Source organism: Primulina eburnea, chromosome 12, assembly GCF_022965805.1.
Source record: "Primulina eburnea isolate SZY01 chromosome 12, ASM2296580v1, whole genome shotgun sequence".
NCBI classification, from domain to species: domain Eukaryota; kingdom Viridiplantae; phylum Streptophyta; class Magnoliopsida; order Lamiales; family Gesneriaceae; genus Primulina; species Primulina eburnea.
In genome coordinates, this window is record NC_133112.1 from 28,362,839 (window position 1) to 28,378,943 (window position 16,105).

General features: G+C 42.8%; 1 long non-coding RNA gene across 14 annotated transcripts; it reads left to right on the forward strand.

The window, feature by feature from the left end:
- The first annotated feature begins 13,056 nt into the window (after nt 1-13,056).
- LOC140808453 (uncharacterized) lies at nt 13,057-15,180 on the forward strand. 14 transcript variants are annotated; one of them, XR_012112884.1, is made up of 6 exons: nt 13,057-13,483; nt 13,629-13,783; nt 14,529-14,623; nt 14,714-14,755; nt 14,879-14,937; nt 15,026-15,179. It is a non-coding gene; the product is annotated as an uncharacterized lncRNA (long non-coding RNA). The 14 variants fall into 14 exon arrangements; XR_012112892.1 differs by having other exon boundaries at nt 14,529-14,579; nt 15,026-15,178; XR_012112883.1 differs by lacking the exon at nt 14,879-14,937 and having other exon boundaries at nt 14,978-15,180.
- The last annotated feature ends 925 nt before the right edge of the window (nt 15,181-16,105 follow it).

Sequence of the window (16,105 nt, forward strand, 5' to 3'; positions counted from 1 at the left end):
TCGAGCCCAGGAAGATGGAGGGCAAACTTTGAGACAAGTTGAAGTTAATAATACCGGAAAAAATCCCATCACCATGACCCCGGAAGGGTTGAAGCAGATTATATCAGATGCCGTAAAGCAAGCTATGGCCATGAAAGAAGTGTCTCAACATGTTACACCACACGGAAACAGACAGGAGCGAGAGCAGGAGCAAGAGCAAGAAGTGAGGGAGGAAGAGGAGGTAGGGGGAGAGGGCGAGGAATCCAACCCCGGGTCCAAATCTCCCACTGTGGCAGAGGAATTGGTAAAGCTGAGAGAGAAGATGAAGGTGCTGGAAGGACAGTTGGAGAGTCGGGGCATCTCTCGGGCAGTCGCCAAATGATGCCCGTTTGCTGAAGCCATTGTCCGGGAACCTCTTCCCGGGAATTTTAAGTCTCCCAAAATAAAAGAATATGATGGCAATGCAGACCCTGAGGAATACTTGGCCAGATTCGAGAACATTGCCATGCTGCACTTATACACTGACAGAATAAAGTATAAAGTGTTCTTGACAACGCTGGTGGATTCAGCCCAGAGATGGTTAGATGGATTGTCCCCTCGAAGCATACATTCCTTCAAGGACTTTCAAAAGGTGTTCTCACACCATTTTAGCAGTAGCAAAAAGTACAAAAAGACTGCTTCCAGTCATTTCGAGGTCAAGCAGAGTCCAGAAGAGAGTCTAAGGGCTTATATCAGGAGATTCAATAGAGTGGCTTTGGATGTCCCCACTTGTGCCACTGAAACAAAGACAACTGCATTCACCCAGGGCTTGAGGGAGGGTGAGTTTTTTAAATCATTGACCAAAAAGGTGCCCGGGGAATTCGAGGACTTGTTGTCCCGGGCAGAGAAGTATATTAATATGGAAGAGGCTCAGAAGCAGAAGAGGGAGGCCGTTAAGAAGGAGAGAGGAGACCGGGTGTCTAAGCCCGAGGAGAGGGGACAGAAGAGAGGTAATCTAGGGCACTTTTCCCATCACGTGCCTTTGAAGATTGCCCGGGAGAGGGAAGTTCAAGAATGTAGCAGAGACTTGGCCCCAGACTATCAATTACCCCGGCCAGAAAAGAGAGGATTTTGTTCTCTCCACAAAGTGTGTTACCGTAACACCGAAGATTGCAAAACATTGAAGGCAAATTATGTCCCATCTCCCATCCCCGGACCCAGTCACAACAGCAGTGTAACGCCCCAGATTCGACGACTGTCCTCACTGTATCAAGACGGGTCTTTCCAGCATGCTTATGTCCTCACTCACACGCACCTTGGGAAACTTCCCAGGAGGTCACCCATCCCAAAATTGTCCCAAGTCAAGCACGCTTCACTTTGGATTTCTTATGTGATGAGCTACCGAAAAGAAGATGCACCTTCTTGATATGAGTAGTACCAATCAAATTTTTTAAGCCCTCTTCAACTTTACAGTCCATTACATTGAACAGTCTCGGAATCCCTCTCATTCCCGTGTGGGTCAGTTCATTCATGTTCCCTCCACCTAGAAGCCTGCCAGGAGCCGTTCATTGTCCGTGCAACTGATGGCACCGACGATCACCCCCCGCCCTCTTCGGCCCCGGGTCTCACATGCCCATCAGCTTCCGCTTGGTTCGTCCCCGAACCACACCGTACTAAGAGAGGTCGGCTCTGATACCACTTGTAACGCCCCAGATTCGACGACTGTCCTCACTGTATCAAGATGGGTCTTTTCAGCATGCTTATGTCCTCACTCACACGCACCTTGGGAAACTTCCCAGGAGGTCACCCATTCCAAAATTGCCCCAAGTCAAGCACGCTGAACTTTGGAGTTCTTATGTGATGAGCTACCGAAAAGAAGATGCACCTTCTTGATATGAGTAGTACCAATCAAATCTTTTAAGCCCTCTTCAACTGTACAGTCCATTACATTGAATAGTCTCGGAATCCCTCTCATTCCCGTGTGGGTCAGTTCATTCATGTTTCCTCCACCTAGAAGCTTGCCAGGAGCTGCTCATTGTCCGTGCAACTGATGGCAACGGCGATCACCCCCCGCCCTCTTCGGCCCCGGGCCTCACAAGAAGAGAGCCGAGATTGCCACCTTGGACATCTCGGCAGCCAGGGTCCAGAGCCTGGGGAGGAGGTATGAGGAATAGTCCTAGAAGAGAGCCCGAGAGGAGAAGAGATCCCGAGCTTGAGAGAAAAAAGAATTCACCCCCTGCTACGGGGTTGATAAAAATGATATCATGAGGATCTACTGACGGAAACTCTAACCGGGCAAGGAAGTCGAGGAGTAGGAGAGAGTGTGAAGGGGAGATTGTCTTACCGCTAACCCTGGGCTCCCAGGATCTCAAGAAAACGGTGATGACTTCTTTCACTGTGGTGGACTCCCCATCATCTTATGACATCATTCTAGGGAGGTCGGCTATGAATGAGCTGAGGGCTGTGGCATCTACCTACCACCAAAAGATAAAATTTCCTGTGGGAGCCAGGTTAGGAGAAGTCCGGGGAGATCAGCCATCTTCTCGGAAATGTTATGTGGAGGCGGTCCGGGCGGATCAGAGCAAATCCAAGAGGGAAGGAAAGAAAGCCAGAGTGGATGAGGCAGGAGGAAGAGTGGTGGAGAAAGGGGAAGTGCATTTTGTAGCAGAAGAAGAGCAGGAGATGGTAGAAGTCGTACCAGGCCAACAAATCTGGGTGTCTCGGGATCTCAGTGCATCCACTCGGGTTAGTTTAATTAACTGTTTAAAAGCTAATATCCATGTGTTTGCCTGGTCCAGCAGGAGCTTACAGGGATTTCTCCCTTAATATCGGAGCACCAACTGAACATCTTCCCGGGATCTTACCCGGTAAAGCAAAAGAAGAGACACTTTGGTCCTGAAAAAGACAAAGTCATTGATGAGCAAGTAAAAGAACTTTTGAATGCTGGCCACATTCGGGAAATTCAATTCCCTACATGGCTCTCGAATGTGATCTTGGTGCCCAAGTCTACCGGGAAGTGGCGCATGTGTGTAGACTTCCGCGATCATAATAAAGCTTGTCCCAAGGATCATTATCCCCTGCCTCGCATTGATCAATTGGTGGATTCCACATCGGGCTTCGAATTGCTAAGATTCATGGACGCATACCAGGGGTATCATCAAATCCCCGTGGCCAAGAGTGATCAAGATAAAGCCAGCTTCATTATCTCGGGAGGTACATTTTGTTATATTGTAATGCCTTTCGGGTTGAATAATGCAGGGGCTACTTACCAGCGTCTGATGAACAAATTCTTCGAGAAGCAGTTGGGGCGAAATGTGGAAGTCTATGTGGATGATATTCTGGGCAAAAACCGGGAGGTTGCAAGCTTTATTGTTGATCTGGAAGAAACTTTTTCCACTCTCATGCAGTACAGGATCAAGCTTAACCCTGCCAAGTGTATTTTTGGCGTAAAGAGTGGCAAATTCTTGGGATTCATAGTGACAGATCGGGGGATCGAGGTGAATCAGGAGAAATTCAAGTCTGTGCTGTGCATGCCATCTCCCCGATCTGTCAAGGAAGTACAGAAGTTGACCGGGAGGATTGCTTCCCTCTCTCGATTTATTTCCCGGTCAGCGCATAGAAGTTATCCTTTCTTTCAAGTCTTGAGGAAGGCCCAGCAATTTGGATGGGATGATAAATGTGATCAGGCCTTCCAGGACTTGAAGATTCATCTTGCAGAACTCCCTGTATTGGTGAAGCCGGAGCCCGAGGAGAAATTATATGTTTGTCTGTCTACTATGGAGTATGCTATCAGCTCGGTTTTAATAAAAGAAGAAGGCTCAGATCAAAAGCCTGTTTATTATGTCAGTCATGCTCTAAGAGGACCCGAGCTCCGGTACAGTGAAGTAGAGAAGATTGCTCTTGCCTTGGTCATGACTGCCCGGAAGCTAAGGCCTTACTTCCTGTCACATCAAATAGTTTTTCTTACCAATAGTCCTCTTGGCAGGATCATGACTCACTCTGAAGTGTTCGGGAGTATGATCAAGTGGACAGTGGATTTGGGGGAGTATGACATTGAATACAAACCTCGGATGGCCGTCAAAGCACAAGCTCTGTCAGATTTTTTATCCGAGATGGTCCAACCCAACGAAGAAGAAGTATGGAGAGTATTCGTGGATGGTGCGTCTAGCCTTGCCGGGTGCGGAGTAGGGGTTGTGATAATATCTCCCCCAGGGGAAAAGATTAAACTAGCACTGAGTATTGACTCCCTGGTAACCAACAATGAGGCCGAATATGAGGCTGTTTTGGTTGGTATTCAAGTTGCCCGGGAAGTCGGGGCTTCCCGGATTATTCTATATTCCGATTCGTAACTCATCACTCAACAGATAAAGGCTGTGTATGAGGCTAAGGATGACAGGATGCTAAAGTATTTACAGCTCATCAAAGTCCGAGCAGAAGTTTTTGCAGATTGGGGTATTGAACAATACTCCGGGAAGAGAATAGTGAGGCAGATTCTCTAGCAAAAATAGCTGCTTCTTTGTCAGAGGTAAGCACTCGGGAGGTTTTGCATGTTTCCCGGTTGATCCTTTCTATTGAGGAAGAAATGTTACCAGAACCAGAGGACTCATGGATGACACCTCTGATCAAGTTCATGGTAAACAATGAGTTGCCCGAGGACAGAGCCCGAGCTCAAAAAGATAAGAGACAAGCTCCCAGGTTTGTTCTCTTAAATAATAATTTGTACAGGAGATCATTCCAGGGACCTCTTTTGAAATGCTTATCTGAGAAAGAGGTGGATTATGTACTCCGAGAGATTCATGAAGGATGTTGTGCCGAGCACCTCGGAGGAATGTATTTGGCCCGGAAAACAATGCTTGATGGTTTTTGGTGGCCAACTTGAAGTCAAGATGCTACTCGGGTGGTCCAAGCTTGTGAGGTCTGTCAACATCATTCAAATTTTAAGCACAGCCCGGCTACTCTCATGAAGCCTATCTGGGCATCTTGCCCCTTTGATCAATGGGGCATGGATATCGTGGGTCCTTTCCTAATTGCCCGAGCTCAGAAAAAATTCTTATTAGTAGCTGTGGACTACTTCTCCAAATGGGTAGAAGCTGAAACCTTGGCAAAAATCACTGAGCAGGAAGTATTAAAATTTCTGTGGAAGAACATTGTGTGCCGGTTTGGAGTGCCCAGAAGACTAATCTCAGATAATGGGAGACAATTTCAGGGCAAAGAAATTATATCATGGTGTCGGGAGATGAAGATCACTCAGTCTTACACATCTGTTTCCTATCCTCAAGCTAATGGCCAAACAGAGGTAGTCAACAGAATCATTGTACAATTATTGAAAACCCGGCTTCAGGGCAAAGGAAAAGACTGGGTGGAAGAATTACCTAGTGTTCTCTGGGCTTACAGAACTACTCCTCGGGCACCTACTCAAGAAACTCCTTTTAACTTGGTATATGGTTCTGAAGCAGTTCTTCCAGTAAAAATCGGGCAAACTTCTTCCCGGATAGCATCTTACCCGGATAACAATGACCAGAGCCGGGCCATGGAATTGGATTTAATAGAAGAAAAAAGAGACCGGGCATTCATTCGAATGGAAGCATACAGGAGCCGGGTTATGAAATCATATAACAAGAAGGTCCGAATCCGAGATTTCCAAGTGGGGGATCTAGTCATGAAAAAAGTCAACCCTACTGGAGAAGTTGGGAAGCTGGAAGCTCGGTGGGAAGAACCTTACAAAATCACTCGGAGAGTCATCTCGGGATCTTTTTATCTAGAAGATGCGCAAGGACGCTCTCTTAAAAGGCCTTGGAATGTATTTAATTTAAATCAGTATTATGCCTAACAGATGTAATTGATTGATTGAAGGTATAATGAAGGATCTATTTTTCCAGAAAGAAGTGTTATATTATGCCTTGAATCTTAAATTCGGGAAGTTCCAGTTAAAAAGCCCAGGGAACCACACCCTGGCTCGGGGAACCACACCTCGACCATTCACAAGTCCCGAGACATGTTCCCCGGCCCAAGACTCCGCACCTTGGTTCTTGAAAGCCCAGGGCACTACTCCCTGGCTCAGGGAACTACACCTCGACCATTCACAAGTCCCGGGACATGTTCTTCGGCCCAAGGCTCCGCACCTTGGTTCTTAAAAGCCCAGGGCAATACACCCTGGCTCAGGGAAACACACCTCGACCATTCACAAGTCCCGGGACATGTTCCCCGGCCCAAGGCTCCGCACCTTGGTTCTTAAAAGCCCAGGGCACTACACCCTGGCTCGGGGAACCACGCCTCGACCATTCACAAGTCCCGGGACATGTTCCCCGGTCCAAGGCTCCGTACCTTGGTTCTTAAAAGCCCAGGGCACTACACCCTGGCTCGGGGAACCACGCCTCGACCGTTCACAAGTCCTGGGACATGTTCCTCGGCCCAAGGCTCCGCGCCTTGGTTCTTAAAAGCCCAGGGCAATACACCCTGGCTCGGGGAAACACACCTCGATCGTTCTAAATCCCGGGATACACCTTCTATAAACTCAGGTTTAAATTATTACATCTTAGATGTTCGCCAACATACGAGTTTCTCTATTTATGGACAGAAATCCCGAGTATTGGTTGAGAGTTACCGGCTTCTCAACACTTAGAAAAATTTGGCAAAACAATATTAAAAAGGTACATCAATAGAAAGAAGTGTCGTTTCATTGTGAAGCCCGAAGGCAAGAGCAACAAAAGAAAAGTTACAATCCTATTCTAAGTCTATTGCAGTGAATTGCTCCCCGACCTCTTCGGAAGCCTTCTCAGCCTTCTTGTCCGAATCATCATCCTTGGGAAGGGAGTTGATGGCTTTGTCAATATCCGGGAAGCCCTCCTTGTCCGCCGGGATTAAGCCCTCCTCCTCGAATTGTTCTTGGCATTTTTCAAAGCCGACTTTGAAGTAGTTGTAAGACTTGTCTTCAACAGCCGCTTGAAATTCTGAAAATTGGAGGAAGACTGTTCGCCACTCTTCAGGAGTTAGCTGCAGAAGCCTAAGCTTATCTTCGGCCATAACGGCCCGATGTTGCTGCGTGCTAGCCTCATCCTCAAGGAACCGAACCCGGCCTTCAAGGAAGGAGATCTCTCTTTGAAGGGCCCCTTCCCGGGCCAAGCCTTCATCCCGGGCCATATTCGAGGAGGCCAGTTGGTGGTTGGCCATGTCCGAAAGAGCCTGGAGCTCTGTAGTTTTTTCTTGGTGGGCCCGGGTAGCCTGGGCCAGTTCCCCTTGCATTTTTCCGAAGAGGTCTTGACTTGCCTTGGCTTGCTTACCCTTTGTTGTGGCCACCGCTGCCACTTCTTCAAAGGCCGAGATTATCATTTGGGAAGCCTGTGCAAAGCAAGTTTTTAAAAAAAAAAGAAGGATAGAAAAAGAGAGAGCATAAGATTTTACAGACAGAAGCCGGTTTGATCCTTCCAAGAACCTAACAATGGCAGGAGCACTCTTCAAGAATAACGCCTCAGACGGGTTGAGTATCTGCTTAAGGCGCCTAACACCAGTGGCAGTAGCCCCCTCAAAGTAGATATTAGCTTGGGTAGGCTGATCTGTTTGAGAGAGCTCTCGGCTAGGGGCATCCGAGGATTGTAGGCGCCGGGGAGATGATCGATCAGAGCGGGAAGTGCCCTGGTCACCTTCCGGGAAATCTTCCAGAAAAATCAGCTCGGGGGCTGCAGTAGCCTTCTTCTTCCTCCGACTGAGAGGAATAAGATCTTCAGCATCCTCTGTTTGCTCGGGCAGAACCCTAGAGCCGATCTCTTCTTGATCCAAAGAAGCATTATCCCGGGCAGCTTCTATTTGCAAGGCCGCCTCCTCTTCAGCCCGCCTCCTCTCTTCCTCGGCAGCTGCCCGGCAAGCCGCCATTTTCTTCTCTTGGGATGCCTTTTTCAGCTGCCCGCCTCTTGGCAAAAGCTGCTTGCATCTCGGAGTTTTCTACATAAGGAGGAAACATAGTTATAAATAAATTAAGGAGTGGACTAAGGAATAGAGAGACATGGCAGAGAAAAGAATTATCGGGTTGAGAGCCCGAGCTAGCAACTGCATCTATTACCCGATCGAAGGGGTCCTCAACCCGAGCACTCAACCCATAAGCAATTAAATTTTCATCCGAGATAAGGGTGAAGGAGGAATATTTACGCCCTTCCACCAGTGTTTGGCTTACAAGGAAGGGCTCTTCGAATTTGTAAGTTCTGGGAAGAGAAGGTTGTGGGGCCAGGGAAGGGAGAAACCCGGTCAGACAGGGTAGAGGACCCGGGAGTTAGATATAGAAAAATTTTTCCTTTCCATTCCTTTTGAGAGGAAGGGATGCCATCAAGGAATCAGGCAGTTAGGGAAAAGGCATTATCCCCAAGCCGGCAAGAGAAGTAATAATGAAGGATAAGGGGGGGTGATGAGAAGATCGTTCATCTTGAAAAGGGCATAGGCTGAGGCCATGATCCTAAAAGAGTTGGGATGAAGTTGGTTAACAGGTAGGCCAAAAAACTTGGCAACCACAATATAGAAGGGATGAACAGGAAATCGGAGACCATTACTAAATTGGTCTCGATAGAAAGTGGTGTATCCGGGTGGGGGGTGATCTGCCCGATCAGAAGGACCGAGAATTAGAATGGAAAAAGTGGAAGGAATATTTCCCAGGGCTCGAAGCTCCTCATCTGCTCTCGAGCGCAAAGTGCTGCTCAAAGAGGAAAACCAAGGAGTGCCTGAGACCTCAGTTGCAGGAGAACTCGGGGCCCGAGCTTTACCCTTACCCTTGCTCTTGGCAAGAGCTCGGGAATGGGTAGAAGTAGAAGGTTTCGAAGAAGTTGGTTTGGTTTGCTGAGCTGAGGGTTTCCTAAGGGGCTGGGTGATAAAGCGGCGAGGGGGAGACAGAGGGGAGTCAGAGCGCAGCGCGGCAGGACTCGTCACTAGGCGAGCCTCGCGCATTTGCTCCTGACGTAGAAGAAGTTGAATTAGAAATTTTGGTGAAGGAAAACTTACAAGTAAACGGGAGAAAAGCGGTGGGGAGATCGCCGGAGGAGGATGATTTTATGCGCCGGAGATCGAGAAGAAAAATTACAAGAGCTTCCGCAAGTTTTGAATTTGAAAGTGGTTTTTGGAAAGTAGGAGGCCTAATATATATAGGCGATAGGAATAGATCTCGGTCATTGATTTAGGCACACGTGGACGGTCAGAATGTGCCTCGTAAATTGTACCAGGCAGACGAAAGGACGTGTACGATTATCGAGGCGTCAGTCTTATCTATCTCGGAATATGAAACGTTTTTCGGCGGGAGTTTAATACTGATTCATTTGTCATTATGACACCACATCAATTGCCCGGGAGCTATGAGGCCCCGGCACTTTATTTTAAGCCCGGGAGATATGAGACCCCGACAATTTATTTTAAGCACGGGAGATATGAGGCCCCGACACTTTATTTTAAGCCCGGGAGATATGAGGCCCAAGCACTTTATTTTAAGCCCGGGAGATATAAGGCCCTGGCACTTTATTTTAATTCCGGGAGATATGAGGCCTCGGCACTTTATTTTAAGCTCGGGGGATATTAGGTCTTGGCATTTCATTTTGTCGTTTATTAGTTATTCACATTCATTTGATTTCAGTTTGTCATTTATCAGAAAATAAAAACAAAGGTAAACGAAAGAAGCGTTTTATTCATTAAAAGAAATTAGCAGAAAGTACATTGAGATATTCTTCCTCAATGACAGCCCTCCATTTGTTTAACCAACCGGTTAAAACTCCGGTAGAAGTCTTGGCGAAGCTATCAGAACCTGCTATATCCTGCAGGATCTTCATCTCCTTTTGAAGCATCAATGTGTAGACACCTTCATGTGTGAAGATGTCCACATTAACTGCAACGTGGAGGCGCCGGCGGTATTTCCGCATAAGAGCCACTTGCGCAGGAGTGGGAATTCCCTCTACGTACTGAGAAGATTCAAGCTCGTACAGCCTTTCCCAGAATCGAAGCACTTTGTGGAAGACTTCATCCTCCAATTCAGTCTTTCGTTTCTCCACAGCTGTTTTCATGAACTCCTCCAACATATCGGGAGTCTTCGAACTACTTGAACCTGCCATTAATATTCTCAGATAGTAATTTGCTGTTATGATTGAAGAATAGGTGGGTTACTATCTATATAGGGGAAGGAATCAATCTCCACCGTTGATCCGGATCTAATCAGATGATCAGAATGAGTCTAGGAAATTGTGCATGCAGGTGAAAAGACGTGTACGGATATCGAGGAAACATGCTCATTATTGCCTCGGAATACGAACGATTTTCAGCGGTATCAATGCTAACGCATGCGTCATAATGACACCCCTTGGACTTCCCGAGAATACTAAATAACAAAATTACAGGTATGCTGATCGGGACAACGAGTCAAGCTCTAGCCTGACTATTTTAGGGATGGGTGGTGATACCCCCATCATAACCCGAGCACTATCCTCAAGAACCCGGGCACTACGCCTCTTCCCGAGCGTTCACCGAAGAGGACGGTCTCTCGCGCAATCACCCAAACATTTTCTCTCCTGCCCGGGCAGTCATCATAACTCGGGATCTCCTATAAATGCCCGGGTAATCGACTACCCGGGTTACCTCGAGAGTTGCACCACACTCGAGTATGATTGATACAGACCGTCTAATCTGTCAAGACAACTTGGGCTTGGAGTGTTCTAGAAGCCATCAGAAGCTAGAGTATGGACAACCGACTTACCATACTTAGTAGATGGCACGAGAATCGAGGTACCTACCCCATTTTCTACTATAAATAGCAGGTATTAATCTCATTTACTGATTCTGAAATCTTTGAACTCTAAGCATTATACATATTTTCTCTCAAATATTCCTTGTGTTCATCTCAACCTGCTGACTTTAGCATCGGAGTGGCTACGTCAGACACTCCTCTGGCGCTCATTCACGAGTTACTTTCTTGTTTGCAGGTGTTAATCTCAGTCATCATCTTCACTCAAAATTCCCAAACACTATAAATTGTTGGTTTGATCCGTTGGAGCTCCATACTCGTCTCATCCATTTCAACGAGATCACATCAATCACATATAATAATAATATCAAAGTTTGTATAACAATCTTTATAGGACATTAATAGGAATTCGATTGAGTTATTCCCGTGCAGTCAACTAAAATTCCAACTTAGATATTTTGTCAAAGTTCCCATGTATTTATTATTTATCTTTTGAAAATACATTATATAATTAAATAATTATCTTTTGATAATACATGATACAATTATTAAATAAATATTATTTAATTAATTATATAATAGTTATATATTTAATTAATTCTAGACCTTCTTGAATATTTCATGGATATTTGACGTAGTAAAATTCCACAATTCAACCTTTTACTGGATTTTCATCGTGTCCTAATTAAACAATTTAATATTGTTGATTTGTTATAACAACGATAGTAGATATGCCATTGTCGATGTAACAAGGATACAAATCTCATCCATATAGTGCAAATGCAAATTTCGAAGACAAAAAATTTTCACTATTCGATTTTTGGCCGTTTCCTATTTTGTGAACTACAACTAAATTTCGCAGTTCCACTTTCCTAACAAAATTAGCAGTCACCATAAATTCTACAACTTCCACTAATGAAATCTACTTATTAACTCAATTATAAAAAAATAAGTTTGATCTTCATCAAACTATGGCATCATAACTCTTTAAATTTGACTATCTCAGCGAGAACACGTAATCCAATACTTGTTTGACCCTCAATGGTTCAGGATAAAAGTAGTTTTAAGTTCACATTGTGTGTGATTCAAAACAACATTTGTTACTTACATGGGCTTACTCTAGTTGGCCTCATTACGTGCATCAACCTCATGATAATAAGAACGTTATAACTCAAGTCTCACTGCACTTGTCGGGTTATGATAAAAGCGTCTAGTAGCATCATACCATGCTAGCCCCTATGTATCTCTAATAGTGCTTACAATAATAAGTGGATTATGATTAACGTACTATATTGTCCCTTAACTAATATATCCCGATTGAATCTACAATCATTGGTATATCGAGAGTTGTAAATGAATTCGATAACGATGCGATGTATCTTTGAGTAATAGTAGTGGCATCGGATTTGCAACTAGAGAACCACCTTCCCTAAAGCGTATATCTTACTTTGACCATATAATTCTTGTACTATTAACTCATCAGATCACATAAGATATTTATACAGGCAAGTGGTGAATCCCCAGATACAATGCATTGGATCCTACATATTCGAGACTACACCCAACCTCGCCACCTGGTGACCTTCCTGGAGTTGATAAATGAGTCAAAGTGCATCACTAATATGTAGAACATCTATGTTGTCCCAGTTCTAAAGACTAATGATACACAACCATAACCGCATACTACTGCACTCGATAAATGATAACTACATGGAAAGTTCGAGGGAGAGTTGTTCCATGATTTATCTAACTATCACACATCTGTATGAATAAACATCTTCATGCACTTACTAATGAAAACTGTATTTTACATTAAATATGCTAGTCTCGAGCTCGAACGATATTTATCCTTATTTTAGGCAGCTGGATCGACTCGGAACATATTTATAATATACAATACACACGTGATAAATTTCATGATCAACCTTTCGAAATTGACCTAATGATACTAAAGTATATTCAAGGTCTTTATCTATTCAACTAATTGCATGAATACACCTATTAAACAAATGTAATAATTGAATAAAATCATAAAATATTATTTAAAGAAATACTTTTTACATTAAATTAATAAAATTCAAGTCATAAGATTTTTTTGTTGAATTCCTACTCTAACACCACCACCTACCCATGTATTATTATAGATGTAGAACGGATCGGCATTAATTTTTTTTAGGTGACATGCAAAAAATGTCCCACACTACAAGAAAAAATAGTTATACTGACATTTTCTTAGTGACATTTTTAAAATAATGTCGTTATTACATACATATTATGACATTGGTTAAACATAAAATTTTAAATAAAAAAAATATTAAATTAGATATGTTATAATGACATATTTAATGAATGTCACTAAAAGTTAATATTTTTCCCGCTCATTTCCAATTTCACTCTCACTCTCACCGCCATACATCTCTAAATTTTTTTTATCTCTCCACCAATCTCATTATCTCACCCCAAATCGGCTTCCTTCCAATCCCTTGCATCATTGCACAACACCACCTTTTGCCACCAGAGCCACCGTGAATCATGGCTCATGACATGTAGCTTCGGTCTAAGCCATGAATCGAAGGATTTGAACCTCGATTCGGGAGACTCGAAGCCCTAGAGCGAGTCTTGTTTCTGCAATTTCTTGTGCTGTCTTGTTCGAGATTTCCAGCCTAGTTCTTGGTGAGTTTTATTAAAGTCGTAATTGTAATTTATAGAAAACGTGTTTTTCCTGTTCTTGCTCTTAGGTGGGTTGATCCAGATTCGGAGAAACGGCTCAAAATGAGCCAGGTTGTGCGGATGCTGGAAGCGGATGAGTGCCCTTACCGTGAGGTGAGTTTTATCCACAATTTTTCATTCACGTCAAAGAGTAAAGATCGCAAAATTAATCTGAAACTTATTCTTACCTTCACTGAAATTGTGGTCCCCTGAAATCCTAACCATCTATGTGAAACTTACCAATTTTTGCCACTTGCAGGATCGAAGAAATAAGAAAAGCAGAACAACTAGCATGGATGTTGAATCCATGAAAGATAATTGTGATTCATCTAACACAGAAAGGAAGGTAGAAAAGTCAGAGCCACACATCTGAGCCTACCAATGGATAGAACTGACAAACTGATGCAATTCAAGGTTCTCACCAATTTGATTTTAGAGCTTTGTGACTATGATATTCACATTTTTGGTAAACTTAGATCTCAGTCTGTTTACAAAGATTATAATCTTGAGAAATTGATAGCTCTCTTGTCATCTCACTAGTGATGAAAATGCTCTAGAGGGTGGGAGGGGAGCTTGTACAGGTGTTTGGTCGATCAATGGACCTTTTTCATCAACTTTATGATCATCAGTTCGTGTTTACGCTATATGTTACATGAGGTTTTCTTCATGAGGTTTTCTTGTCTGTCATCATACAAAAATTATCTTATTCACAGTTAAATACCTATGAAGTACACTCAGGGGAATAGTACCCTAGAGTGTAGGTAATCTTTTAGCAGTATATGTATGATGAAATATGTGTCATATAACAGATAATATGAGATTCATGGGCTACTGGACATCAGTGCTGAATGATCATTTCGTAGTTCACTTGAATACATTACTTTCCTTTGAAGCCCCCTTAAAAAGACCAGTACCACTTGGCAACCTTGTCCATTTTCACCTGTTCTGTTCCCTTTAGTATCTATACATGTTAGTTTATAAATGGAATTAATAAACTTAAAGTAGCTTAGTTGAATAATATTTGTCTTTACTGATAAGAAATTTGTTCAACTCTGTTCCCGTGTTGCTAGAACTCTGAAAAGTTTACAAATGTTTACATTATCATGCTTATTATTTCCAATATATTTAGTTGTTTCTTGCCCTTTTTTTTCTCTTGTAGTAGGAATCGAATCGTTAACTTGTTCAGAGGCTCATCAAAAGTGAATACACCGTAAGATGCATTTCGGCTACTTATTGTTTTTTGCCTCATTAATGGTCAGTAATATGGACTAGTCTGAAATATAACAAGTTGGTAAACTTGAGTTCTCTCTGATGCTAACTCTTCCCATTCTTGACCTTCAACAGAGAACGAATCCTTCCACGCTAAGGATTTATTCTGTCCTAGATGTAAGTATGCTATCCTTTTCTTCCTTCGAAAAAGTAGTATGTTTTTTAAGTGAACAAAATGTGATTACATCATTTTCGTAATTTGGATTTTGATTATCCTTCATTATTTTTGGTTGGTTTCAGTGTATAGAGCCTCTCTTCTCAATAACTTTGTTTCTTTTGTAACCTGAGAATTATTAAAAGTATGGTGGATTTCTCAGTGTGCTGTTTTTTGTTAAATAGTTTCTACCATGTCTTTTAGCATGATGCTGCGTGTCGTGTTATTGCAAGATTGAAGAAGGAAGGGGATGAGGCAAGGTCATTATTGGCACATACTGAAAGACAGATTCTCTTGTTTTTTGCTACTCCAAATGCTGCTGCATTAAGCAATGGGAAAAGAGTTTTTTTACTTGTTCATTTAGCTTTGTTCTTTTCTAAATTCTTACTCTAGCAACATTGTATTTATTCATCGACTTAAATGTATAGCAGTGAACAATTTCAGCAATTATATATTATTACCTTGATTTATATTATTTTGATTCATTTTACGTTCTTTAAAAGTTTTAATATTATTTTATGTTAAAATATCATATGTATGAATTGATTGTGAAAAAAAGAATTAGAACATTGTTTAAAAATCTTGAAGTTAAGGTATTATAAAGTGTCCTTATAACCTGATATATGGACATTTTTCAGCGTCTTTGTAAATAGATTAAGGAGGCATCTATCATTGTCATTATATATAGTAATAGAAGACATTCAATTGTGTCCATATTAATATAAAACAAAGGCACTTATAAATGTCCTCATTAACACAAAAGGAGGCATTTGTAAGTGTCTTCATTACATGTCTTTAGTGACACTTTGCAATGTCTTCGTATCTTTAAATCGAGGCATTTATGATGTCGGTTTTAGTATTATATACTGACACTACATAATGTCACTAACCTTTAGCCGACACGAGAATAGACGACATTGTTTTCGGGTGTCACTATAGAATAAATGTCACTATATTCTTAATATAAAGACATTTTTGAATGCCGCTATATTCTTGTAGTGCCATAAATGAAGGGACGGACCAATTCTAGCGCAAAGACTTTTCCAAGTATTTAATGGTCCAAACCTTGTAGACATTAATAAATGAAATTGAATAATGAAGCATATGGTACGTAGAAGAAAGCTATATATGTTGCCGACATGGCCCGCATGAACTTCAGGTTACGAAGTCAACATCGACTTTTTGCGACTTGCATGCATGCACCTCTTATTTCCATGTCAATCTCATTGCATCCCACGCCTTATCCATACACTTCGTGATAATCTCAAGCATCGCTTAATTAGAGGATACCATGGTAAATTATGTCTAATGTA